The following is a 26,002-nucleotide window of genomic DNA, read 5'->3' as shown; positions in this document are numbered from 1 at the left end:
ACTGTAGCAGTAGACGAGGGAAGGGAGTGCTACAGTGTGGTAGTACAGGGGGAATGCTCGGCTACAGCAGTGAAAAATGTGGTACCTATTGGTGTGCTCTCGGGGTTCTTGTACATGTAGCATAGATGACCTTTACAGTGTCCCTCCCACCTTCCCACCTGCATTAGGTGTTCTGTTTTTTTGTTTGTTTGTTTGTTTTTAATTTACGTTTATTGATTGATTGATTGATTGAACTTATTTATTCTACGTATTTATTTTTTTGGCTGCACTGGGTCCTCATTGCTGTGCACGGGCTTTCTCTAGTTGCGGCTAGCGGGGTCTACTCTTGGTTGCGGTGTGCGGGCTTCTCATCGCGGTGGCCTCTCTTGTTGCGGAGCATGGGCTGTAGGCGCGTGGGCTTCGGTAGTTGCGGCTCACGGGCTCTGGAATGCAGGCTCAGTCGTTGTGGCACATGCGCTTAGTTGCAGCACGGCATGTGGGATCTTCGCAGACCGGGGCTCGAAGCCGTGTCCCCTGCATTGGCAGGCGCCACCAGGGAAGCCCTAGCTGTTCTTACATAGAGTCTAAAAACAGAGAGCACTGAGAGAAGGTAGTGGTTATTAAAGGCTCAGGATCTAAATTCTACCTGTCTCTACACCCCTTCCCAGCTGTCGATTTGACCCCGTTTGTGAATGCCGACCTCATTCTTCAACTTGCTCTGCCGTTTGTATACTCACCTTGAAAACTTGTTTCTGTGATGCGTTGAGCAGACACAGGGTGGCAGATTGCAGAGGTGGAAGCTGGTGGTCGGATATTTGCGGGCTGAATCTCCTTCAGTCCCATTCCCATTTCTGGTTGCGCAGAGGCCCTACTTCCTGTGTATGACGCGGAGCCATAGGATTGCGGGCAGGAGCCAAGTTCTCCATACAGTGAAGACCCCAGTGTGCCTTGGTTATAGTAATATACCTGGCTTCCTTCCTGGTAGGGAAGTGACAGGCGGCTATGCCCCTGATTTGTTCGTGGGCCTCCTGATGCAGCAGTTCCCTTGGCTCTGGCCCTGTCGTCAGCTGCCCCTAGGAGGACTCTGAGCCCTAGCCACTTCTCTGGTAGATTTGCCTATTCCCCCACTATAATCACACCTGAATAAGGCAACTCAAACCTTTCAGAGATGTGTCGTGAACCTCTTGTTTTCTGAAATACCTATCTGGTGGTTGTGAGACTTAAGGCCAACCTCCCCGAGAGACTTTGTTTCTATTTCTCCTAGTAAACCTAGACTCATCTCCTGTCACCTTCAACTCTACTCCAATTGTGTTCTTTCAACCCAGACCCCTGACCCTGCTTTTTACTTCTGCCATTTCATCCTCACTCCTGCTTCTTTTCCTAAATCCATACGTCTCTTTTGGCCTTCCTAGCCCTGGGCCAAGTTCCTTCCTCTTTCCTCAGTTTTTACCCCTTTCCTTCATTCTCCCATCCAACTTTCAGGCCTTCCTTTCTCACGCCCCAGTTAGCAGCATCTCAAAATTCGAAAGGTTTATTACTCATCTATTAATTCTATTCCATTTACTTATTCGGTTCTATACCTATCTTACCTATGTATGGAAGAACCGCTGGTAGCCAAGGTGGCAGCAAGAATCCTAGCAGCTGTCACCTGACGTATCCGTAGTAGTCAGCAATTTCCATTTCTTTGTCCCTCTGGGTGAAAAATTGCAGCTTCCCCGAAGAGGTGTATCTGGCAGCATTCTCCCGTTGTTGTTGAGCCCGCCTCTTCATGGCCTCTCGCTCTGGCCTCTGCTCTTGTTCGATGGGCTTTGACATGACTGGCTCAGGCACGTTGGGTTCCCTCCATGGAACTCGTTGCTTGCTGAAGTCTTGGAGTAGAAGTTGGGTTTGGAGCTTGGGTGGGGACTGGCGCTTAGTCACAGCAGGGGGAACAGGCTCGCGCTGGAGAGAAGCGCCAGATGAAGTTTTGTAGGGTGCAGGCCTAGGAGCAGCAGGCTGAGGGACACGAGGCTGGGTATGGTTGGTCCAAGCCGGTTGGGTTGGGTTGGCCACAGTTGGCTGAGCTGGTTTGGCGGGACCTGGCAAAGAGGCAGGAGCTGGCTGGGATGAATTGACTGCAGCAGGTTGAGCTGAGTCAGTAGAACCAGGCTGGGCACGGTAAGCCACAGCAGGCCGATGTGAGGCCAGAGACTGTGGCCTCCGAGGAGCGGGTCGAGCTTGAGGCTTGTCCCAGGCAGAAAAAGGCAGAGGTATCAACTTGACCTTCCCAGGAGGAGGCCGCTCACACTGGGATGGAGATGGACACTCTGTTTCAGCACTGCTGTCTGGTTTCTGGGCTTGGACTTGCGTTTTCTCAGGCCTCTTACCCTCACGTGGGGTATGCCGCCATGGCTGGATCGCTGGGGGTGGCTGGGGGTCTTTGGGGTTGCTTGAATTTCCCAAGAGCCGACAGGAAGAGAGCCCAGTTTTCGTCTCATTCTTCTTCCCCAGCGCATGAAGAACCTTCACAGACTCCAGCATGCGCACGCCAAGGGAGGTTCGAGGCTTTTGAAAGCTCTCTTGGCGAAGCTCAGTTTGGTGTTCCTTTCGCTTCGTGTTGGGGATTGCTGGCTTGTCTTCTGCCTTGACTTTGTTCCCTGACTGCTTGTTCTCTTCAGCCTTGTTTCTTCCTCTGGTCCTTTTGGTCTTTTCCTGCCCATGGCTCTCAGTTTTGCTGATCTTTCCGGATGCAGCTTTCTGAGGTTTGCCTTGAGAGTGCTTGGCCGTGTTCGCAGGAGCCCTGTCACTGACTGCAGCAGTGCATATAACCGCTTCTCCCCCTAACAGGCACTCTGGATCCTTTGGCTGGATTTTGGCCTTGGGAGCACCACCGATAGGCTCAGAGGCTTTCTGTTTGTTCTTCCTGGGTTGATCAGAGGGAACCTTTACGACACTTGGCTTTTCCTGCACCTGATTCACCTTAATGGCTCTGGTGTCTTCAGCTTTGATCACGTTGGGACCTTGGGATCGATCAAGATCTTTCCAAGAATTAAAGAGCTGGGGAAGGTGAATATCCTCCGCCAGTGTAGTAATGTCTGCAAGACCACTGCTAGGTTCAGTCCCATTTTCAAGTGTCCCTAGGTCCTGACGACTCAGGCTGTTCTCTCCCAGATCAGCATTTTCAGAACCAGGCTGCTCCTCTTGGCTGAGGGGATCGGTGCAGGCCAGCGGCTGGGGAATATCAGGGATTCCTAAAGGGAGTAGTGGAGGATCTTGGTTTTCTATTGGGATCTGGTAGGCCTCCAGAGGCTTTGACAGCTTGGTTTTGATATCCTCCACGTTCTTACTCTCTGTTTGTCCCTGGCTTGGAGCTGGAGGCAGGGCCAGGAGACGCCTGGCACTCTGGACTGGAGCTGTCACTGAAATGTCCCCAAGTTCAGATGGTGGGTTACTCTCAAGTATGTGACTGTTTCTGCTACTGCAGGACTTGGGGAGTTCTTGAGTTTGTGTCACACAAAACGTCTGGCTTGGAGGTTGCAATCCCAGGGAATTTTTCATCACCAGGGAAGTCTCCATCACTACAAAGGGATCAAGGGAGAAGTCAGTCCCTGGTAAATGAGATGCTCCCCCTAAACACCAACACAGCAGTCGTGTACCTTTCAAGGGGTTCAGGGGCAAGATGGGCAAGGCATTTCTACTAACTCTTCTTAAGGATCATGGACAGTGCCCTATGCTACGAGGTAAGCGGTGACTGTTGTAATGCTTAACTGGTGATCATTTCATGTCACTGATCCTTGGCTCTCTTTGTATCTCATAGGACTGTTGTAAGTCCAATACAAAATGAGTCTTCTTTTTAAACAACTGAAATGTTTTACAAAGCCTAGCATTCTCATATAGAGTCCTTTCAATTCTCCCCACTTTCCCGAGAGGCTAAGAACACTTCACACCATGAACTAGGAGAGGGGGTAGAGCCCTTTCTGATGAAATACAGAAACAAAGACAGAGTCTTAGCCTGCTTGCTCTCTGGACAGGATCTCGGACCACAAGGTCTTAAATCCTGGTATAAATGACGGAAGTGAGGACACTTCAACTGGCACTCTCATAACAAGAGTTCTGAGACACCTTCCAAAGAGACTGTAGCAGTAGACGAGGGAAGGGAGTGCTACAGTGTGGTAGTACAGGGGGAATGCTCGGCTACAGCAGTGAAAAATGTGGTACCTATTGGTGTGCTCTCGGGGTTCTTGTACATGTAGCATAGATGACCTTTACAGTGTCCCTGCCACCTTCCCACCTGCATTAGGTGTTCTTTTTGTTTTTTTGTTTTTTTTAATTTACGTTTATTTATTGATTGATTGTTTGAACTTATTTATTCTACGTATTTATTTTTTTGGCTGCACAGGGTCTTCATTGCTGTGCACGGGCTTTCTCTAGTTGCGGCTAGCGGTGTCTACTCTTGGTTGCGGTGTGCGGGCTTCTCTTGTTGCGGAGCATGCGCTCTAGGCGCGTGGGCTTCGGTAGTTGCGGCTCACGGGCTCTAGAATGCAGGCTCAGTCGTTGTGGCACATGGGCTTAGTTGCTCCACGGCATGTGGGATCTTCCCAGACCAGGGCTCGAACCAGTGTCCGCCGCATTGCATTGGCAGGCGGATTCTTAACCACGGCGCCACCAGGGAAGCCCTAGGTGTTCTTATATAGAGTCTAAAAACAGAGGGCACTGAGCGAAGGTAGTGGTTACTAAAGGCTCAGGATCTAAATTCTACCTGTCTCTACACCCCTTCCCAGCTGTCGATTTGACCCCATTTGTGAATGCCGACCTCATTCTTCAACTTTCTCTGCCGTTTGTATACTCACCTTGAAAACTTGTTTCTGTGATGCGTTGAGCAGACACAGGGTGGCAGATTGCAGAGGTGGAAGCTGGTGGTCGGATATTTGTGGGCTGAATCTCCTTCAGTCCCATTCCCATTTCTGGTTGCGCAGAGGCCCTACTTCCTGTGTATGACGCGGAGCCATAGGATTGCGGGCAGGAGCCAAGTTCTCCATACAGTGAAGACCCCAGTGTGCCTTGGTTATAGTAATATACCTGGCTTCCTTCCTGGTAGGGAAGTGACAGGCGGCTATGCCCCTGATTTGGAATCTGAGATGGTGCTCCCTGAGCAAGCCTGGCAGAAAGTGATGGATATAGAGGGACCATGTTATTGGCGTCTGAAGTTTTATCATCCTGGGCTGCCATAAACATGGAGGAAGCAGCTGGGTGCCGGTCAGTGAGTGCCAGAGTAAAGTCTCCGAGTGAAGAGGAATTCTTTTCAGTGCTTCCTGTGATGTCCCACTCAAGAACACCTGGATAGGAAGGAGCTGAAGTGGAGATCTGGCTGTGGTCAGTAACTCCAGATAACATAGTCGTGCTGGAATGTTGGTAAAGGTAGGCACTACCCATGAGTGTCTGGAAAGAGGTACCGGTAGCCGATGCCGAACTGACGGCAGGGGCAGAGACTCTGGAGAAGTTGCAGACACTTCGTGTTAGGGAAGTTGCATTGCTCACCACAGGAAGAGAATGCTGCAGAGAATTTAGAGTTCCAAGTAGAGATGGATTTTGGAAATTTTCTGTAAGAACAAGAGGGTCATGAAAAACTCAGGGAGGTTGAGAAATTCTCACTACGTTTGAGGAACAGCATTATCTTAAGGTTCTTGCTCTCAGGACACCTCTACTATCGACCCTTCCTGAGAAACCCAAAATCAGACAGTTAATGATGGCTGTAAGGACTGAGCAGTTTTCCACTCTTCTGTATTAACTGCCTGTGCTCCCATCTTGGGCACAGATGGGCAGAAGAGCCAAGTGGTATGGTTCAGACATTGTTCTCTAGGCTGGAAGCAACCTTCTCCCTGCCCTGTCTTTCCCTTCAGCCTGCACTCGTATTGACTTCTATGCTATTTCCTAGACTGGAAGCATTTTAGAACTAGGAGGCCCTTAGAGAACTTTCTCTTTTTTCAGTCTCATTTCACGAGTAAGGAAACTGAGGCTCAGAGAGGTCGGGTTGACTTGTTCAGGTTCTCTCATTATGTTAGTGTCATTACCAGGTTTCAGAACCTAAGTATCCTGACTTCCTTGCCAGGACTCCACTCTGAGCATGATAGTGCCAGAAAGCAGGAGAAATAGAACTTATAATATAAGCATTTTTTTTGTCCATTAGAAAACAGTACGGCCATTACCATTGTCATCTTCAGTGTCTCCCTTTGCTTGTGCAGTTCCCACGCTATTACCTAGAGTTGACGTATAGCTCAGTCCAACTGGTGAACTGAAAGAGTCATTTTTGCCCTCTTCAAGCCTGGTTTCTCATCCTACCTCAAAATGATTACCCGAAAGTGGATTTCTTAAGTGCTTTTGGAAAGAGAAAAGTTATCTGATTACTTCAGATTACTCATCTATAAAGTGGTTATAACACCACCACCAATAATAATAGCAGTAATAATTAATAGATGAATAAGCTGATCTATTGCGTATGATTTATATGGAGGAAGATACAATAAGTTCTAGAAAGACAAAGAAAAATCATGAAAAACATGTTACGTAACGAAAAAGAAATCCATAGATATTAATGAAAACTGGGGTATGTGGGCAAGTATCAAAGCCTAATGAATTTACTAACAAATGACATTCTGTACCATACATGCAATATTATGAAAGTGAATTTTGCCCACTCTATTTTAGTGAATACTATTAACCAAAAAACACGATGGAGGTGATAGAGGTGAATGAATTCCTAGCCAATGCATACAGACAGAGACGATAAATCAGTAAAAAATGCACAACAAGCAACAGAATGCAACAAATGTGAATGTATAGGTAGCCACAACATATATAGACAAGTATTTCAATGAAAACCGGTACAAAGCAGACAGCAAAATAGTAAGTGTAAAAGAGTTTCATTATTGTGCTCATTCATATTTTTACCCAGCAAGTAACAGGTATTAAGCCTAGGAGAAATATATCTTTCCATGAATATAACTCATATAATAAGCAGAAAGGAAGCTTAAAAAGTATCAAGAAGGTTTTTGTATTTATCCTAGAACTTAGAATCATCTTCCACATCCAAGAAGATGACATCCCAAGACCTCAAAAAACCATCATCCCTAGAATCCAATTAAAAAAGATTTTCAAATGTAAGAAAATCCAAAGGACTCCACAATATTGTTTTAGATAAACGTGGATGTTTGTGTTTTCTTTTTTTCTTTTGCCGCGCTGCGTGGCCCTGGCCGTCAAAGCACCGAGTCCTAAAGCGCTGGACCGCCAGGGAATTCCCTAAATGGGGAATTAGAGATGTGGGGCTTGACTTTTTCTTTTTCTTCTCCGGTAGCTAAGATCTACAAGCGAACGATGGCTGTTGATCAATGTGCTCTCTGTGTTAGGAAGGAAATAACTGTAAAAATGAAAAGCAACCTTGCCTTAGAAGCTACATATCACACAAAGGAAATAGTCCTTCTGATTCAATGTAGAAGATATCATTTAAAATGTTTAATTGGTCAAATGTCTACCTAGTTTAAAAATTAGAAAGAATAGAACACTGAAAAGCAGCCCCCTAGATAACCACTTTGGTTTCTGGTTTCTAGGAAGCATCATTTCTAAAACATACTTCTAAAATGTTTCTATTCCAAACTGTCAAGTGCCAGCTGTATTCAGAGAGGCAATAAAAGAAAGAAAACGGAGTATGACTTTTCTGATAGGCTGCCTTTCCTGGTGATCCCCTGTTCTGGCCTTACTTTCCTTCTTAGTCTGTTAATGTAAGGATTTGCTACCATCAGCTTTGTTTTGCCCTGCTCTGAGCAGATTTCCCTCTGTGCTGTTTCTGCTTTAATTTAAAATCTTTGGCTCCCGTCAACATTCCATGGCAAACTGCCTCTTTCTTGAGAGCTCCTCTATGCTTTCCCTCTTCATTCTTATATTTTTTTCCCATCTCTTGGTTCCTGTTGGCCTGTGCTAATGAAAACAATCCTAAACTTGCTTACGTTTGACTCTGTGCCTCCCTATATAGCCCAGTACTCTCCATCCTCTCTCCCTATTCTCTCTTTTCAACTAGTCGAAATACTAGTGGAGGGAGACCATTGGAGATGAAACATCTTGGTATATATCGCTAGTTTTCTGTGTCACCTGGCTTTTCTATGTTTCTGTTGAAACACTCTTTTGAGAAGTCTCTGATTTCATTTTCTACATGGGTACCCTTTAAGGCTCAATATTGGAAAAGAAGGGGATCAGAGTGATCAACCCAATGTGGTATCCTAACGTGACAGATAAGGAAAGCAGCAGGCTTTGTGAGGCAGTCAGTGATTTGTCCAAAGTCACACAGACAGTAAACGTCAAAGTCAAAACTGAAATTAGGTCTCCAGACTTGTAGTTCAATACTTTCCCTCATTATTCCACGCTATTTTGAATCTCCTCCTCAATTTAGGGGCACAAGAAATCGAACGCAAAACTTTCCAAAGTTTCTTTTCTTACCTGACATGGTCAGAGAAGAGGAGACATCAACTGCAGGTACAAGGGATGAGGAGACAACACTAGAGGATGTCTGAGTGGCTGCAGCTGAACGGCGCACGTGTCCAGTACAAAGGTCACTGGTTACTGGTCCAAACGGCTCCACGGAAACCCCAAGACCTCTACCAAGTGGTAGTAGGTTTGGTAGGAGAGTGATGTCACAAAGCAGGCAGTTGAAAGGTATGAGCTAGCCAATAGGGAGGTCCGATCCCCAACAGGAGGGCGGGCTTGGGTGAAGAGAGCGTAGGAGAGCTAAAACAACCCCTCAATTTCTGAGCTCTGGGGAGGAAATCCTAGAAGACAGATTTACCTCCCCCAGGCTCTTCCATTAGGGAAATCATTGCAACATTTCTTACAGACGTTCATTAATATAATTAACTAACAGTTACTTATATTCTACAGAGTATTCTATTTTATGTATCATATACTTAGAGCTATATAGATCTTATTTAACTAGTATCCTTAGGAAGGAAAGAGCCATGTAGTTTGAACTATTACAGTTGTAACTTGGTTAAAGAGCAGGGTGAAGTTTGTTGAGTGTACCCTGTGGAGAATGTTGTGGTCCAAGGCTCTTCTCTTTTAGTTTCTTCTCCTTGACTCCTACCTTCCTTGGGCTGGGCTAGGCTGGGGGCCAGGTTGGACTTGCGACTTAACATTTCTCTTCCGCTTTCTTTTTTTTTTTTTTTTTTCTTCCATTATGGGCATTGCTTCTAGGACAAGCCTTGATCTTGCATTGGATGTTCCTTCCTGTCAACTTCCAGCAGCAGGAGTCTTCTTTTCAGTGCTTGATGCTTCACGAAATAGACTCTGCCCATTGGCAGCAAATACCAGAGAGCCAGGAGACAGAGCTGGTTGCAGACCTTTCCTCTTCCAGCCTTTGGTTGCAATTGTTTTGCCCATGATTTGCTAGCTCTAGTTCCTTGGGCCACACAGGTATCCTGCCATCCAGCTCTTTTTATATGTGAGAGACATTCTGAACACTGTCCCTCTTTCTTTGCACAGAAGTATATACAGTGTGGCAGTTACCGTAATCTCCTCCCCCTTGCAAACAGCCCCTCTAGAATCTCGGACCTCTAGGACTCTCTGTCTTGCATGCTTGGGTGCAAGGCCAAGCACAATGAAGAGGAGAATAATTAGAGAAAGAGGAGGACATTGGTGGAGAACTGGGAGCAGGTAAGGTGAAAGGGCACCGGAGAAAAGAGATGCATGTAGGTTTTTTGGTTTCTGTGGGAAACAAGTTGACACACTTGGGCCTCATTTTGTATTAACAGAACAGAGAGTTGTAGATATAAGTAGCTAGATCGTGCAGCAACTGCCATGAAGTCTGTACACTGAAGAGAACAGTCTCACATCTAGTTTTCATTTTGTTTTATGTCATATTACCTTATTTATAGCATTCACTGGTATGTTTGTAGAACGCAGATGTTTTCAAATGCTCTGGTTTTGTCTACATGGTTATTTCCTTGTCCTATTTGTAAGGAATCCAACATTGTAAGACATATTGCATGTTTTTCTCTTGACGATTGTTTACCTTGAAGCGTCATGAGCTAACTTGAGCTGTTGGATTTTGTGGAGAAACTTTAAAAAGGGTCTGTGAAAAAGGCATTGTGGTGAGTCGCATTATGCACCCGAGCGTAAGGAGCAGATATCTGCCACCAGCCCAGCTTGGCCTGGATTGCCTCTGTGTTAGTTCCCCTGGTTAGTGCTTTTCTCCCTAACCACTCTTGTGACTGTGATAATGTGAGTTAAGGGCTGAGTTGCTAGTGATTTATGTGTGAGGTAGGCTGGTTTGAGGGAGGAAATCTATGGACCTAGTCATTTTCCTTGGTGGTAAGCTTTCAGGGGTGCAAAGATCGATCTTCCTGGGGACTTTTCTGGTACCAGGAAGATATCGCATAGATGGGACCTCCAAAGACACACATTTAATTTTTAGGCCTGTTGTTCCTATTATGGGATGTGAGTTTCTTCACTGATGGGGATGCTGCTTATCTGAGAAGAAACTGTGAAAGGTGGTGTAGTATAGAGGTGTGGCTTAAGCTTTTAAGTTTTCTTCAAGGTTTTTCCCCTAAGCTTCATACTTCAGACGGCCTACTTACATGAGACTAGTATGTGATGTCAGGCTAACAACTTCCTAAATACCTGCAAGCCAGATCAGTGTCTCTTTTCTCTATATTCCCATGGAAATCAAGGGTCCCGCCGAATTTTCCATCGAAACAGTTGATTTGTGCTGTCTCTAGGAATTCTACAGGGCGTACCGTTGCTTCCTAACCGGTGTCATTTGGGAGATCGATCCCCCTCTGTACGTTCAAATGATTAATTTTGAGACTCTGCTCATGTGTGCAGTAAACCCTTTAATTCCCTAAGACCTTCCTTTCCTCCATCTCATACCCCATGAAGCCCGCTTCAGTTTATCTCCTGAATTTCTTTGGAATCTGTCAGCTCTCCCTCAACATCCTAATACTGAACTTGCCTGTCTGTTGCGATTAGGTCCTAACTAGTGTCCATATATCTTGTTTCCCTCCAATCCATTCTTCACACAAGAAAGCTTCAAAGCAAGTTGGAACATTGCTCATAAACATCGCTCACAAACATTGTTTTGAGAATAGAAAACACACTGGTGGCCTTTAAGACTCTGCGTGCTCTAGAATCCTCTCTGCTTCTCTAGCCCCATCTTGTGCCACGTTTGCCCTCACTTTCTATGCTTCAGATACACTGAATTAACCTTAGTTCTCACTCATCTGACAGAAGTCAGTTGAGAAATTATTTTTCACTGTGATTCCTAGCATTAAGGAATTTGATGATCAGGTTTTGTATGAGGACTAAAACTAAACTGGGAAGTGGAAGAATTGCGTTTCAACTGTTTCAGTCAACACGCATGTATTAATGATACCTAAGTATTGAACACCGGGCTAGGTTTCATGAGGGATACAGAAGTTCTGGCCATCTCTGGTTTTGGGTATCCCTTATTTGTTGAGACCTTTGCGTTGTTTGGTTGCCTTTTGTCTGTTTTCCAGATGGGAAAACAGGAACAAGGGAAGTATAGGTTATTACTAGGTGGGGTTGAACAAGTGGAGCAGCAAACTGCAAAGCAGAAAGAAGAGGGACGTACTATAGAGGGATGTGATTTCCATTTTCAAGGCGCCTGCGTCCTGTGCAGGGAGACAGCCTAACATAAAATGTGCCTAACAAAAGATCTATTGACTTCTTACTAAAAATCTCCAGTTCATATAACCCAGGGGTTTATACCTTCTCCTTTAAAAGTTCTATTCCTGGGACTTCCCTGGTGGTCCAGTGGTGAAGACTCTGCGCTTCCAATGCAGCAGGCGTGGGTTCAATCCCTGGTTGGGGAGCTAAGATCCCACATGCTGCGCAGCCAAAGAAATTTTTTTCAAAAGTTATACTCCTGTGTTGTTGAATTTAGTGGTTTAGATTTTGTTTGAATGTTAAGAAGATTTCAGTTTATTTACCAGGAACAAACAAAACATAATGTAAAAATAGTTTCCCAGAAACGATTTCCATCGTTCTCTTCTTCCCTTTCTCCCGCAGACTGACTGGTGTTTCATCTTGACAAGTTCTCTGAAGTTCTCTGTCATTCCATAGGAAAGCGGTCTGGCTTGGAGGTTGCAATCCCAGGGAATTTTTCATCAGCGGGGAAGTCTCCATCACTACAGAGGAATCAAGGTTGAAGTCAGTCCCGGGTAAGTGAGATGCTCCCCCTAAACACCAACACAGCAGTCGTGTACCTTTCAAGGGGTTCAGGGGCAAGATGGGCAAGGCATTTCTACTAACTCTTCTTAAGGATCATGGACAGTGTGCCCTATGCTACGAGGTAAGCGGTGACTGTTGTAATTCTTACTGGTGATCATTTCATGTCACTGATCCTTGGCTCTCTTTGTATCTCATAGGACTGTTGTTAAGTCCAATACAAAATGAGTCTTCTTTTTAAAAAACTGAAATGTTTTACAAAGCCTAGCATTCTCATAGAGAGTCCTTTGAATTCTCCCCACTTTCCCGAGAGGCTAAGAACACTTCACACCATGAACTAGGAGAGGGGGTAGAGCCCTTTCTGATGAAATATAGAAACAAAGACAGAGTCTTAGCCTGCTTGCTCTCTGGACAGGATCTCGGACCACAAGGTCTTAAATCCTGGTATAAATGACGGAAGTGAGGACAGTTCAACTGGCACTCTCATAACAAGAGTTCTGAAACACCTTCCAAAGAGACTGTAGCAGTAGACGAGGGAAGGGAGTGCTACAGTGTGGTAGTACAGGGGGAATGCTCGGCTACAGCAGTGAAAAATGTGGTACCTATTGGTGTGCTCTCGGGGTTCTTGTACATGTAGCATAGATGACCTTTACAGTGTCCCTCCCACCTTCCCACCTGCATTAGGTGTTCTGTTTTTTTGTTTGTTTGTTTGTTTTTAATTTACGTTTATTGATTGATTGATTGATTGAACTTATTTATTCTACGTATTTATTTTTTTGGCTGCACTGGGTCCTCATTGCTGTGCACGGGCTTTCTCTAGTTGCGGCTAGCGGGGTCTACTCTTGGTTGCGGTGTGCGGGCTTCTCATCGCGGTGGCCTCTCTTGTTGCGGAGCATGGGCTGTAGGCGCGTGGGCTTCGGTAGTTGCGGCTCACGGGCTCTGGAATGCAGGCTCAGTCGTTGTGGCACATGCGCTTAGTTGCAGCACGGCATGTGGGATCTTCGCAGACCGGGGCTCGAAGCCGTGTCCCCTGCATTGGCAGGCGCCACCAGGGAAGCCCTAGCTGTTCTTACATAGAGTCTAAAAACAGAGAGCACTGAGAGAAGGTAGTGGTTATTAAAGGCTCAGGATCTAAATTCTACCTGTCTCTACACCCCTTCCCAGCTGTCGATTTGACCCCGTTTGTGAATGCCGACCTCATTCTTCAACTTGCTCTGCCGTTTGTATACTCACCTTGAAAACTTGTTTCTGTGATGCGTTGAGCAGACACAGGGTGGCAGATTGCAGAGGTGGAAGCTGGTGGTCGGATATTTGCGGGCTGAATCTCCTTCAGTCCCATTCCCATTTCTGGTTGCGCAGAGGCCCTACTTCCTGTGTATGACGCGGAGCCATAGGATTGCGGGCAGGAGCCAAGTTCTCCATACAGTGAAGACCCCAGTGTGCCTTGGTTATAGTAATATACCTGGCTTCCTTCCTGGTAGGGAAGTGACAGGCGGCTATGCCCCTGATTTGTTCGTGGGCCTCCTGATGCAGCAGTTCCCTTGGCTCTGGCCCTGTCGTCAGCTGCCCCTAGGAGGACTCTGAGCCCTAGCCACTTCTCTGGTAGATTTGCCTATTCCCCCACTATAATCACACCTGAATAAGGCAACTCAAACCTTTCAGAGATGTGTCGTGAACCTCTTGTTTTCTGAAATACCTATCTGGTGGTTGTGAGACTTAAGGCCAACCTCCCCGAGAGACTTTGTTTCTATTTCTCCTAGTAAACCTAGACTCATCTCCTGTCACCTTCAACTCTACTCCAATTGTGTTCTTTCAACCCAGACCCCTGACCCTGCTTTTTACTTCTGCCATTTCATCCTCACTCCTGCTTCTTTTCCTAAATCCATACGTCTCTTTTGGCCTTCCTAGCCCTGGGCCAAGTTCCTTCCTCTTTCCTCAGTTTTTACCCCTTTCCTTCATTCTCCCATCCAACTTTCAGGCCTTCCTTTCTCACGCCCCAGTTAGCAGCATCTCAAAATTCGAAAGGTTTATTACTCATCTATTAATTCTATTCCATTTACTTATTCGGTTCTATACCTATCTTACCTATGTATGGAAGAACCGCTGGTAGCCAAGGTGGCAGCAAGAATCCTAGCAGCTGTCACCTGACGTATCCGTAGTAGTCAGCAATTTCCATTTCTTTGTCCCTCTGGGTGAAAAATTGCAGCTTCCCCGAAGAGGTGTATCTGGCAGCATTCTCCCGTTGTTGTTGAGCCCGCCTCTTCATGGCCTCTCGCTCTGGCCTCTGCTCTTGTTCGATGGGCTTTGACATGACTGGCTCAGGCACGTTGGGTTCCCTCCATGGAACTCGTTGCTTGCTGAAGTCTTGGAGTAGAAGTTGGGTTTGGAGCTTGGGTGGGGACTGGCGCTTAGTCACAGCAGGGGGAACAGGCTCGCGCTGGAGAGAAGCGCCAGATGAAGTTTTGTAGGGTGCAGGCCTAGGAGCAGCAGGCTGAGGGACACGAGGCTGGGTATGGTTGGTCCAAGCCGGTTGGGTTGGGTTGGCCACAGTTGGCTGAGCTGGTTTGGCGGGACCTGGCAAAGAGGCAGGAGCTGGCTGGGATGAATTGACTGCAGCAGGTTGAGCTGAGTCAGTAGAACCAGGCTGGGCACGGTAAGCCACAGCAGGCCGATGTGAGGCCAGAGACTGTGGCCTCCGAGGAGCGGGTCGAGCTTGAGGCTTGTCCCAGGCAGAAAAAGGCAGAGGTATCAACTTGACCTTCCCAGGAGGAGGCCGCTCACACTGGGATGGAGATGGACACTCTGTTTCAGCACTGCTGTCTGGTTTCTGGGCTTGGACTTGCGTTTTCTCAGGCCTCTTACCCTCACGTGGGGTATGCCGCCGTGGCTGGATCGCTGGGGGTGGCTGGGGGTCTTTGGGGTTGCTTGAATTTCCCAAGAGCCGACAGGAAGAGAGCCCAGTTTTCGTCTCATTCTTCTTCCCCAGCGCATGAAGAACCTTCACAGACTCCAGCATGCGCACGCCAAGGGAGGTTCGAGGCTTTTGAAAGCTCTCTTGGCGAAGCTCAGTTTGGTGTTCCTTTCGCTTCGTGTTGGGGATTGCTGGCTTGTCTTCTGCCTTGACTTTGTTCCCTGACTGCTTGTTCTCTTCAGCCTTGTTTCTTCCTCTGGTCCTTTTGGTCTTTTCCTGCCCATGGCTCTCAGTTTTGCTGATCTTTCCGGATGCAGCTTTCTGAGGTTTGCCTTGAGAGTGCTTGGCCGTGTTCGCAGGAGCCCTGTCACTGACTGCAGCAGTGCATATAACCGCTTCTCCCCCTAACAGGCACTCTGGATCCTTTGGCTGGATTTTGGCCTTGGGAGCACCACCGATAGGCTCAGAGGCTTTCTGTTTGTTCTTCCTGGGTTGATCAGAGGGAACCTTTACGACACTTGGCTTTTCCTGCACCTGATTCACCTTAATGGCTCTGGTGTCTTCAGCTTTGATCACGTTGGGACCTTGGGATCGATCAAGATCTTTCCAAGAATTAAAGAGCTGGGGAAGGTGAATATCCTCCGCCAGTGTAGTAATGTCTGCAAGACCACTGCTAGGTTCAGTCCCATTTTCAAGTGTCCCTAGGTCCTGACGACTCAGGCTGTTCTCTCCCAGATCAGCATTTTCAGAACCAGGCTGCTCCTCTTGGCTGAGGGGATCGGTGCAGGCCAGCGGCTGGGGAATATCAGGGATTCCCAAAGGGAGTAGTGGAGGATCTTGGTTTTCTATTGGGATCTGGTAGGCCTCCAGAGGCTTTGACAGCTTGGTTTTGATATCCTCCACGTTCTTACTCTCTGTTTGTCCCTGGCTTGGAGCTGGAGGCAGGGCCAGGAGACGCCTGGCACTCTGGACTGGAGCTGTCACTGAAATGTCCCCAAGTTCAGATGGTGGGTTACTCTCAAGTATGTGACTGTTTCTGCTACTGCAGGACTTGGGGAGTTCTTGAGTTTGTGTCACACAAAACGTCTGGCTTGGAGGTTGCAATCCCAGGGAATTTTTCATCACCAGGGAAGGCTCCATCACTACAAAGGGATCAAGGGAGAAGTCAGTCCCTGGTAAATGAGATGCTCCCCCTAAACACCAACACAGCAGTCGTGTACCTTTCAAGGGGTTCAGGGGCAAGATGGGCAAGGCATTTCTACTAACTCTTCTTAAGGATCATGGACAGTGCCCTATGCTACGAGGTAAGCGGTGACTGCTGTAATGCTTAACTGGTGATCATTTCATGTCACTGATCCTTGGCTCTCTTTGTATCTCATAGGACTGTTGTAAGTCCAATACAAAATGAGTCTTCTTTTTAAACAACTGAAATGTTTTACAAAGCCTAGCATTCTCATATAGAGTCCTTTCAATTCTCCCCACTTTCCCGAGAGGCTAAGAACACTTCACACCATGAACTAGGAGAGGGGGTAGAGCCCTTTCTGATGAAATACAGAAACAAAGACAGAGTCTTAGCCTGCTTGCTCTCTGGACAGGATCTCGGACCACAAGGTCTTAAATCCTGGTATAAATGACGGAAGTGAGGACACTTCAACTGGCACTCTCATAACAAGAGTTCTGAGACACCTTCCAAAGAGACTGTAGCAGTAGACGAGGGAAGGGAGTGCTACAGTGTGGTAGTACAGGGGGAATGCTCGGCTACAGCAGTGAAAAATGTGGTACCTATTGGTGTGCTCTCGGGGTTCTTGTACATGTAGCATAGATGACCTTTACAGTGTCCCTGCCACCTTCCCACCTGCATTAGGTGTTCTTTTTGTTTTTTTGTTTTTTTTAATTTACGTTTATTTATTGATTGATTGTTTGAACTTATTTATTCTACGTATTTATTTTTTTGGCTGCACAGGGTCTTCATTGCTGTGCACGGGCTTTCTCTAGTTGCGGCTAGCGGTGTCTACTCTTGGTTGCGGTGTGCGGGCTTCTCTTGTTGCGGAGCATGCGCTCTAGGCGCGTGGGCTTCGGTAGTTGCGGCTCACGGGCTCTAGAATGCAGGCTCAGTCGTTGTGGCACATGGGCTTAGTTGCTCCACGGCATGTGGGATCTTCCCAGACCAGGGCTCGAACCAGTGTCCGCCGCATTGCATTGGCAGGCGGATTCTTAACCACGGCGCCACCAGGGAAGCCCTAGGTGTTCTTATATAGAGTCTAAAAACAGAGGGCACTGAGCGAAGGTAGTGGTTACTAAAGGCTCAGGATCTAAATTCTACCTGTCTCTACACCCCTTCCCAGCTGTCGATTTGACCCCATTTGTGAATGCCGACCTCATTCTTCAACTTTCTCTGCCGTTTGTATACTCACCTTGAAAACTTGTTTCTGTGATGCGTTGAGCAGACACAGGGTGGCAGATTGCAGAGGTGGAAGCTGGTGGTCGGATATTTGTGGGCTGAATCTCCTTCAGTCCCATTCCCATTTCTGGTTGCGCAGAGGCCCTACTTCCTGTGTATGACGCGGAGCCATAGGATTGCGGGCAGGAGCCAAGTTCTCCATACAGTGAAGACCCCAGTGTGCCTTGGTTATAGTAATATACCTGGCTTCCTTCCTGGTAGGGAAGTGACAGGCGGCTATGCCCCTGATTTGGAATCTGAGATGGTGCTCCCTGAGCAAGCCTGGCAGAAAGTGATGGATATAGAGGGACCATGTTATTGGCGTCTGAAGTTTTATCATCCTGGGCTGCCATAAACATGGAGGAAGCAGCTGGGTGCCGGTCAGTGAGTGCCAGAGTAAAGTCTCCGAGTGAAGAGGAATTCTTTTCAGTGCTTCCTGTGATGTCCCACTCAAGAACACCTGGATAGGAAGGAGCTGAAGTGGAGATCTGGCTGTGGTCAGTAACTCCAGATAACATAGTCGTGCTGGAATGTTGGTAAAGGTAGGCACTACCCATGAGTGTCTGGAAAGAGGTACCGGTAGCCGATGCCGAACTGACGGCAGGGGCAGAGACTCTGGAGAAGTTGCAGACACTTCGTGTTAGGGAAGTTGCATTGCTCACCACAGGAAGAGAATGCTGCAGAGAATTTAGAGTTCCAAGTAGAGATGGATTTTGGAAATTTTCTGTAAGAACAAGAGGGTCATGAAAAACTCAGGGAGGTTGAGAAATTCTCACTACGTTTGAGGAACAGCATTATCTTAAGGTTCTTGCTCTCAGGACACCTCTACTATCGACCCTTCCTGAGAAACCCAAAATCAGACAGTTAATGATGGCTGTAAGGACTGAGCAGTTTTCCACTCTTCTGTATTAACTGCCTGTGCTCCCATCTTGGGCACAGATGGGCAGAAGAGCCAAGTGGTATGGTTCAGACATTGTTCTCTAGGCTGGAAGCAACCTTCTCCCTGCCCTGTCTTTCCCTTCAGCCTGCACTCGTATTGACTTCTATGCTATTTCCTAGACTGGAAGCATTTTAGAACTAGGAGGCCCTTAGAGAACTTTCTCTTTTTTCAGTCTCATTTCACGAGTAAGGAAACTGAGGCTCAGAGAGGTCGGGTTGACTTGTTCAGGTTCTCTCATTATGTTAGTGTCATTACCAGGTTTCAGAACCTAAGTATCCTGACTTCCTTGCCAGGACTCCACTCTGAGCATGATAGTGCCAGAAAGCAGGAGAAATAGAACTTATAATATAAGCATTTTTTTTGTCCATTAGAAAACAGTACGGCCATTACCATTGTCATCTTCAGTGTCTCCCTTTGCTTGTGCAGTTCCCACGCTATTACCTAGAGTTGACGTATAGCTCAGTCCAACTGGTGAACTGAAAGAGTCATTTTTGCCCTCTTCAAGCCTGGTTTCTCATCCTACCTCAAAATGATTACCCGAAAGTGGATTTCTTAAGTGCTTTTGGAAAGAGAAAAGTTATCTGATTACTTCAGATTACTCATCTATAAAGTGGTTATAACACCACCACCAATAATAATAGCAGTAATAATTAATAGATGAATAAGCTGATCTATTGCGTATGATTTATATGGAGGAAGATACAATAAGTTCTAGAAAGACAAAGAAAAATCATGAAAAACATGTTACGTAACGAAAAAGAAATCCATAGATATTAATGAAAACTGGGGTATGTGGGCAAGTATCAAAGCCTAATGAATTTACTAACAAATGACATTCTGTACCATACATGCAATATTATGAAAGTGAATTTTGCCCACTCTATTTTAGTGAATACTATTAACCAAAAAACACGATGGAGGTGATAGAGGTGAATGAATTCCTAGCCAATGCATACAGACAGAGACGATAAATCAGTAAAAAATGCACAACAAGCAACAGAATGCAACAAATGTGAATGTATAGGTAGCCACAACATATATAGACAAGTATTTCAATGAAAACCGGTACAAAGCAGACAGCAAAATAGTAAGTGTAAAAGAGTTTCATTATTGTGCTCATTCATATTTTTACCCAGCAAGTAACAGGTATTAAGCCTAGGAGAAATATATCTTTCCATGAATATAACTCATATAATAAGCAGAAAGGAAGCTTAAAAAGTATCAAGAAGGTTTTTGTATTTATCCTAGAACTTAGAATCATCTTCCACATCCAAGAAGATGACATCCCAAGACCTCAAAAAACCATCATCCCTAGAATCCAATTAAAAAAGATTTTCAAATGTAAGAAAATCCAAAGGACTCCACAATATTGTTTTAGATAAACGTGGATGTTTGTGTTTTCTTTTTTTCTTTTGCCGCGCTGCGTGGCCCTGGCCGTCAAAGCACCGAGTCCTAAAGCGCTGGACCGCCAGGGAATTCCCTAAATGGGGAATTAGAGATGTGGGGCTTGACTTTTTCTTTTTCTTCTCCGGTAGCTAAGATCTACAAGCGAACGATGGCTGTTGATCAATGTGCTCTCTGTGTTAGGAAGGAAATAACTGTAAAAATGAAAAGCAACCTTGCCTTAGAAGCTACATATCACACAAAGGAAATAGTCCTTCTGATTCAATGTAGAAGATATCATTTAAAATGTTTAATTGGTCAAATGTCTACCTAGTTTAAAAATTAGAAAGAATAGAACACTGAAAAGCAGCCCCCTAGATAACCACTTCGGTTTCTGGTTTCTAGGAAGCATCATTTCTAAAACATACTTCTAAAATGTTTCTATTCCAAACTGTCAAGTGCCAGCTGTATTCAGAGAGGCAATAAAAGAAAGAAAACGGAGTATGACTTTTCTGATAGGCTGCCTTTCCTGGTGATCCCCTGTTCTGGCCTTACTTTCCTTCTTAGTCTGTTAATGTAAGGATTTGCTACCATCAGCTTTGTTTTGCCCTGCTCTGAGCAGATTTCCCTCTGTGCTGTTTCTGCTTTAATTTAAAATCTTTGGCTCCCGTCAACATTCCATGGCAAACTGCCTCTTTCTTGAGAGCTCCTCTATGCTTTCCCTCTTCATTCTTCTATTTTTTTCCCATCTCTTGGTTCCTGTTGGCCTGTGCTAATGAAAACAATCCTAAACTTGCTTACGTTTGACTCTGTGCCTCCCTATATAGCCCAGTACTCTCCATCCTCTCTCCCTATTCTCTCTTTTCAACTAGTCGAAATACTAGTGGAGGGAGACCATTGGAGATGAAACATCTTGGTATATATCGCTAGTTTTCTGTGTCACCTGGCTTTTCTATGTTTCTGTTGAAACACTCTTTTGAGAAGTCTCTGATTTCATTTTCTACATGGGTACCCTTTAAGGCTCAATATTGGAAAAGAAGGGGATCAGAGTGATCAACCCAATGTGGTATCCTAACGTGACAGATAAGGAAAGCAGCAGGCTTTGTGAGGCAGTCAGTGATTTGTCCAAAGTCACACAGACAGTAAACGTCAAAGTCAAAACTGAAATTAGGTCTCCAGACTTGTAGTTCAATACTTTCCCTCATTATTCCACGCTATTTTGAATCTCCTCCTCAATTTAGGGGCACAAGAAATCGAACGCAAAACTTTCCAAAGTTTCTTTTCTTACCTGACATGGTCAGAGAAGAGGAGACATCAACTGCAGGTACAAGGGATGAGGAGACAACACTAGAGGATGTCTGAGTGGCTGCAGCTGAACGGCGCACGTGTCCAGTACAAAGGTCACTGGTTACTGGTCCAAACGGCTCCACGGAAACCCCAAGACCTCTACCAAGTGGTAGTAGGTTTGGTAGGAGAGTGATGTCACAAAGCAGGCAGTTGAAAGGTATGAGCTAGCCAATAGGGAGGTCCGATCCCCAACAGGAGGGCGGGCTTGGGTGAAGAGAGCGTAGGAGAGCTAAAACAACCCCTCAATTTCTGAGCTCTGGGGAGGAAATCCTAGAAGACAGATTTACCTCCCCCAGGCTCTTCCATTAGGGAAATCATTGCAACATTTCTTACAGACGTTCATTAATATAATTAACTAACAGTTACTTATATTCTACAGAGTATTCTATTTTATGTATCATATACTTAGAGCTATATAGATCTTATTTAACTAGTATCCTTAGGAAGGAAAGAGCCATGTAGTTTGAACTATTACAGTTGTAACTTGGTTAAAGAGCAGGGTGAAGTTTGTTGAGTGTACCCTGTGGAGAATGTTGTGGTCCAAGGCTCTTCTCTTTTAGTTTCTTCTCCTTGACTCCTACCTTCCTTGGGCTGGGCTAGGCTGGGGGCCAGGTTGGACTTGCGACTTAACATTTCTCTTCCGCTTTCTTTTTTTTTTTTTTTTTTTTTTTCTTCCATTATGGGCATTGCTTCTAGGACAAGCCTTGATCTTGCATTGGATGTTCCTTCCTGTCAACTTCCAGCAGCAGGAGTCTTCTTTTCAGTGCTTGATGCTTCACGAAATAGACTCTGCCCATTGGCAGCAAATACCAGAGAGCCAGGAGACAGAGCTGGTTGCAGACCTTTCCTCTTCCAGCCTTTGGTTGCAATTGTTTTGCCCATGATTTGCTAGCTCTAGTTCCTTGGGCCACACAGGTATCCTGCCATCCAGCTCTTTTTATATGTGAGAGACATTCTGAACACTGTCCCTCTTTCTTTGCACAGAAGTATATACAGTGTGGCAGTTACCGTAATCTCCTCCCCCTTGCAAACAGCCCCTCTAGAATCTCGGACCTCTAGGACTCTCTGTCTTGCATGCTTGGGTGCAAGGCCAAGCACAATGAAGAGGAGAATAATTAGAGAAAGAGGAGGACATTGGTGGAGAACTGGGAGCAGGTAAGGTGAAAGGGCACCGGAGAAAAGAGATGCATGTAGGTTTTTTGGTTTCTGTGGGAAACAAGTTGACACACTTGGGCCTCATTTTGTATTAACAGAACAGAGAGTTGTAGATATAAGTAGCTAGATCGTGCAGCAACTGCCATGAAGTCTGTACACTGAAGAGAACAGTCTCACATCTAGTTTTCATTTTGTTTTATGTCATATTACCTTATTTATAGCATTCACTGGTATGTTTGTAGAACGCAGATGTTTTCAAATGCTCTGGTTTTGTCTACATGGTTATTTCCTTGTCCTATTTGTAAGGAATCCAACATTGTAAGACATATTGCATGTTTTTCTCTTGACGATTGTTTACCTTGAAGCGTCATGAGCTAACTTGAGCTGTTGGATTTTGTGGAGAAACTTTAAAAAGGGTCTGTGAAAAAGGCATTGTGGTGAGTCGCATTATGCACCCGAGCGTAAGGAGCAGATATCTGCCACCAGCCCAGCTTGGCCTGGATTGCCTCTGTGTTAGTTCCCCTGGTTAGTGCTTTTCTCCCTAACCACTCTTGTGACTGTGATAATGTGAGTTAAGGGCTGAGTTGCTAGTGATTTATGTGTGAGGTAGGCTGGTTTGAGGGAGGAAATCTATGGACCTAGTCATTTTCCTTGGTGGTAAGCTTTCAGGGGTGCAAAGATCGATCTTCCTGGGGACTTTTCTGGTACCAGGAAGATATCGCATAGATGGGACCTCCAAAGACACACATTTAATTTTTAGGCCTGTTGTTCCTATTATGGGATGTGAGTTTCTTCACTGATGGGGATGCTGCTTATCTGAGAAGAAACTGTGAAAGGTGGTGTAGTATAGAGGTGTGGCTTAAGCTTTTAAGTTTTCTTCAAGGTTTTTCCCCTAAGCTTCATACTTCAGACGGCCTACTTACATGAGACTAGTATGTGATGTCAGGCTAACAACTTCCTAAATACCTGCAAGCCAGATCAGTGTCTCTTTTCTCTATATTCCCATGGAAATCAAGGGTCCCGCCGAATTTTCCATCGAAACAGTTGATTTGTGCTGTCTCTAGGAATTCTACAGGGCGTACCGTTGCTTCCTAACCGGTGTCATTTGGGAGATCGATCCCCCTCTGTACGTTCAAATGATTAATTTTGAGACTCTGCTCATGTGTGCAGTAAACCCTTTAATTCCCTAAGACCTTCCTTTCCTCCATCTCATACCCCATGAAGCCCGCTTCAGTTTATCTCCTGAATTTCTTTGGAATCTGTCAGCTCTCCCTCAACATCCTAATACTGAACTTGCCTGTCTGTTGCGATTAGGTCCTAACTAGTGTCCATATATCTTGTTTCCCTCCAATCCATTCTTCACACAAGAAAGCTTCAAAGCAAGTTGGAACATTGCTCATAAACATCGCTCACAAACATTGTTTTGAGAATAGAAAACACACTGGTGGCCTTTAAGACTCTGCGTGCTCTAGAATCCTCTCTGCTTCTCTAGCCCCATCTTGTGCCACGTTTGCCCTCACTTTCTATGCTTCAGATACACTGAATTAACCTTAGTTCTCACTCATCTGACAGAAGTCAGTTGAGAAATTATTTTTCACTGTGATTCCTAGCATTAAGGAATTTGATGATCAGGTTTTGTATGAGGACTAAAACTAAACTGGGAAGTGGAAGAATTGCGTTTCAACTGTTTCAGTCAACACGCATGTATTAATGATACCTAAGTATTGAACACCGGGCTAGGTTTCATGAGGGATACAGAAGTTCTGGCCATCTCTGGTTTTGGGTATCCCTTATTTGTTGAGACCTTTGCGTTGTTTGGTTGCCTTTTGTCTGTTTTCCAGATGGGAAAACAGGAACAAGGGAAGTATAGGTTATTACTAGGTGGGGTTGAACAAGTGGAGCAGCAAACTGCAAAGCAGAAAGAAGAGGGACGTACTATAGAGGGATGTGATTTCCATTTTCAAGGCGCCTGCGTCCTGTGCAGGGAGACAGCCTAACATAAAATGTGCCTAACAAAAGATCTATTGACTTCTTACTAAAAATCTCCAGTTCATATAACCCAGGGGTTTATACCTTCTCCTTTAAAAGTTCTATTCCTGGGACTTCCCTGGTGGTCCAGTGGTGAAGACTCTGCGCTTCCAATGCAGCAGGCGTGGGTTCAATCCCTGGTTGGGGAGCTAAGATCCCACATGCTGCGCAGCCAAAGAAATTTTTTTCAAAAGTTATACTCCTGTGTTGTTGAATTTAGTGGTTTAGATTTTGTTTGAATGTTAAGAAGATTTCAGTTTATTTACCAGGAACAAACAAAACATAATGTAAAAATAGTTTCCCAGAAACGATTTCCATCGTTCTCTTCTTCCCTTTCTCCCGCAGACTGACTGGTGTTTCATCTTGACAAGTTCTCTGAAGTTCTCTGTCATTCCATAGGAAAGCGGTCTGGCTTGGAGGTTGCAATCCCAGGGAATTTTTCATCAGCGGGGAAGTCTCCATCACTACAGAGGAATCAAGGTTGAAGTCAGTCCCGGGTAAGTGAGATGCTCCCCCTAAACACCAACACAGCAGTCGTGTACCTTTCAAGGGGTTCAGGGGCAAGATGGGCAAGGCATTTCTACTAACTCTTCTTAAGGATCATGGACAGTGTGCCCTATGCTACGAGGTAAGCGGTGACTGTTGTAATTCTTACTGGTGATCATTTCATGTCACTGATCCTTGGCTCTCTTTGTATCTCATAGGACTGTTGTTAAGTCCAATACAAAATGAGTCTTCTTTTTAAAAAACTGAAATGTTTTACAAAGCCTAGCATTCTCATAGAGAGTCCTTTGAATTCTCCCCACTTTCCCGAGAGGCTAAGAACACTTCACACCATGAACTAGGAGAGGGGGTAGAGCCCTTTCTGATGAAATATAGAAACAAAGACAGAGTCTTAGCCTGCTTGCTCTCTGGACAGGATCTCGGACCACAAGGTCTTAAATCCTGGTGTAAATGACGGAAGTGAGGACAGTTCAACTGGCACTCTCATAACAAGAGTTCTGAAACACCTTCCAAAGAGACTGTAGCAGTAGACGAGGGAAGGGAGTGCTACAGTGTGGTAGTACAGGGGGAATGCTCGGCTACAGCAGTGAAAAATGTGGTACCTATTGGTGTGCTCTCGGGGTTCTTGTACATGTAGCATAGATGACCTTTACAGTGTCCCTCCCACCTTCCCACCTGCATTAGGTGTTCTGTTTTTTTGTTTGTTTGTTTGTTTTTAATTTACGTTTATTGATTGATTGATTGATTGAACTTATTTATTCTACGTATTTATTTTTTTGGCTGCACTGGGTCCTCATTGCTGTGCACGGGCTTTCTCTAGTTGCGGCTAGCGGGGTCTACTCTTGGTTGCGGTGTGCGGGCTTCTCATCGCGGTGGCCTCTCTTGTTGCGGAGCATGGGCTGTAGGCGCGTGGGCTTCGGTAGTTGCGGCTCACGGGCTCTGGAATGCAGGCTCAGTCGTTGTGGCACATGCGCTTAGTTGCAGCACGGCATGTGGGATCTTCGCAGACCGGGGCTCGAAGCCGTGTCCCCTGCATTGGCAGGCGCCACCAGGGAAGCCCTAGCTGTTCTTACATAGAGTCTAAAAACAGAGAGCACTGAGAGAAGGT

At 45.7% G+C, this 26,002-nt stretch overlaps 2 long non-coding RNA genes across 3 annotated transcripts in view; both read left to right on the top strand.

The window, feature by feature from the left end:
* Positions 1–26,002, top strand: part of LOC309653867 — a 75,963-nt gene that overhangs the window by 13,348 nt on the left and 36,613 nt on the right. The gene's annotated exons all lie outside the window — the stretch shown is intronic.
* Positions 3,551–26,002, top strand: part of LOC309653866 — a 45,151-nt gene continuing 22,699 nt past the window's right edge. The window contains exon 1 of one of the 2 annotated variants that reach the window (XR_014259574.1): positions 3,551–3,569. This is a non-coding gene — a long non-coding RNA (uncharacterized lncRNA). The remainder of the gene's footprint in view (positions 3,570–26,002) is intronic. The other variant, XR_014259575.1, reaches the window with a different exon arrangement.

The sequence above is a fragment of the Balaenoptera physalus genome (assembly GCF_965194825.1).
Source record: "Balaenoptera physalus genome assembly, contig: HAP1_SCAFFOLD_1340, whole genome shotgun sequence".
In the NCBI taxonomy this organism is placed as follows: Eukaryota; Metazoa; Chordata; class Mammalia; order Artiodactyla; family Balaenopteridae; genus Balaenoptera; species Balaenoptera physalus.
This window is presented reverse-complemented; position numbering and strand designations above follow the sequence as displayed.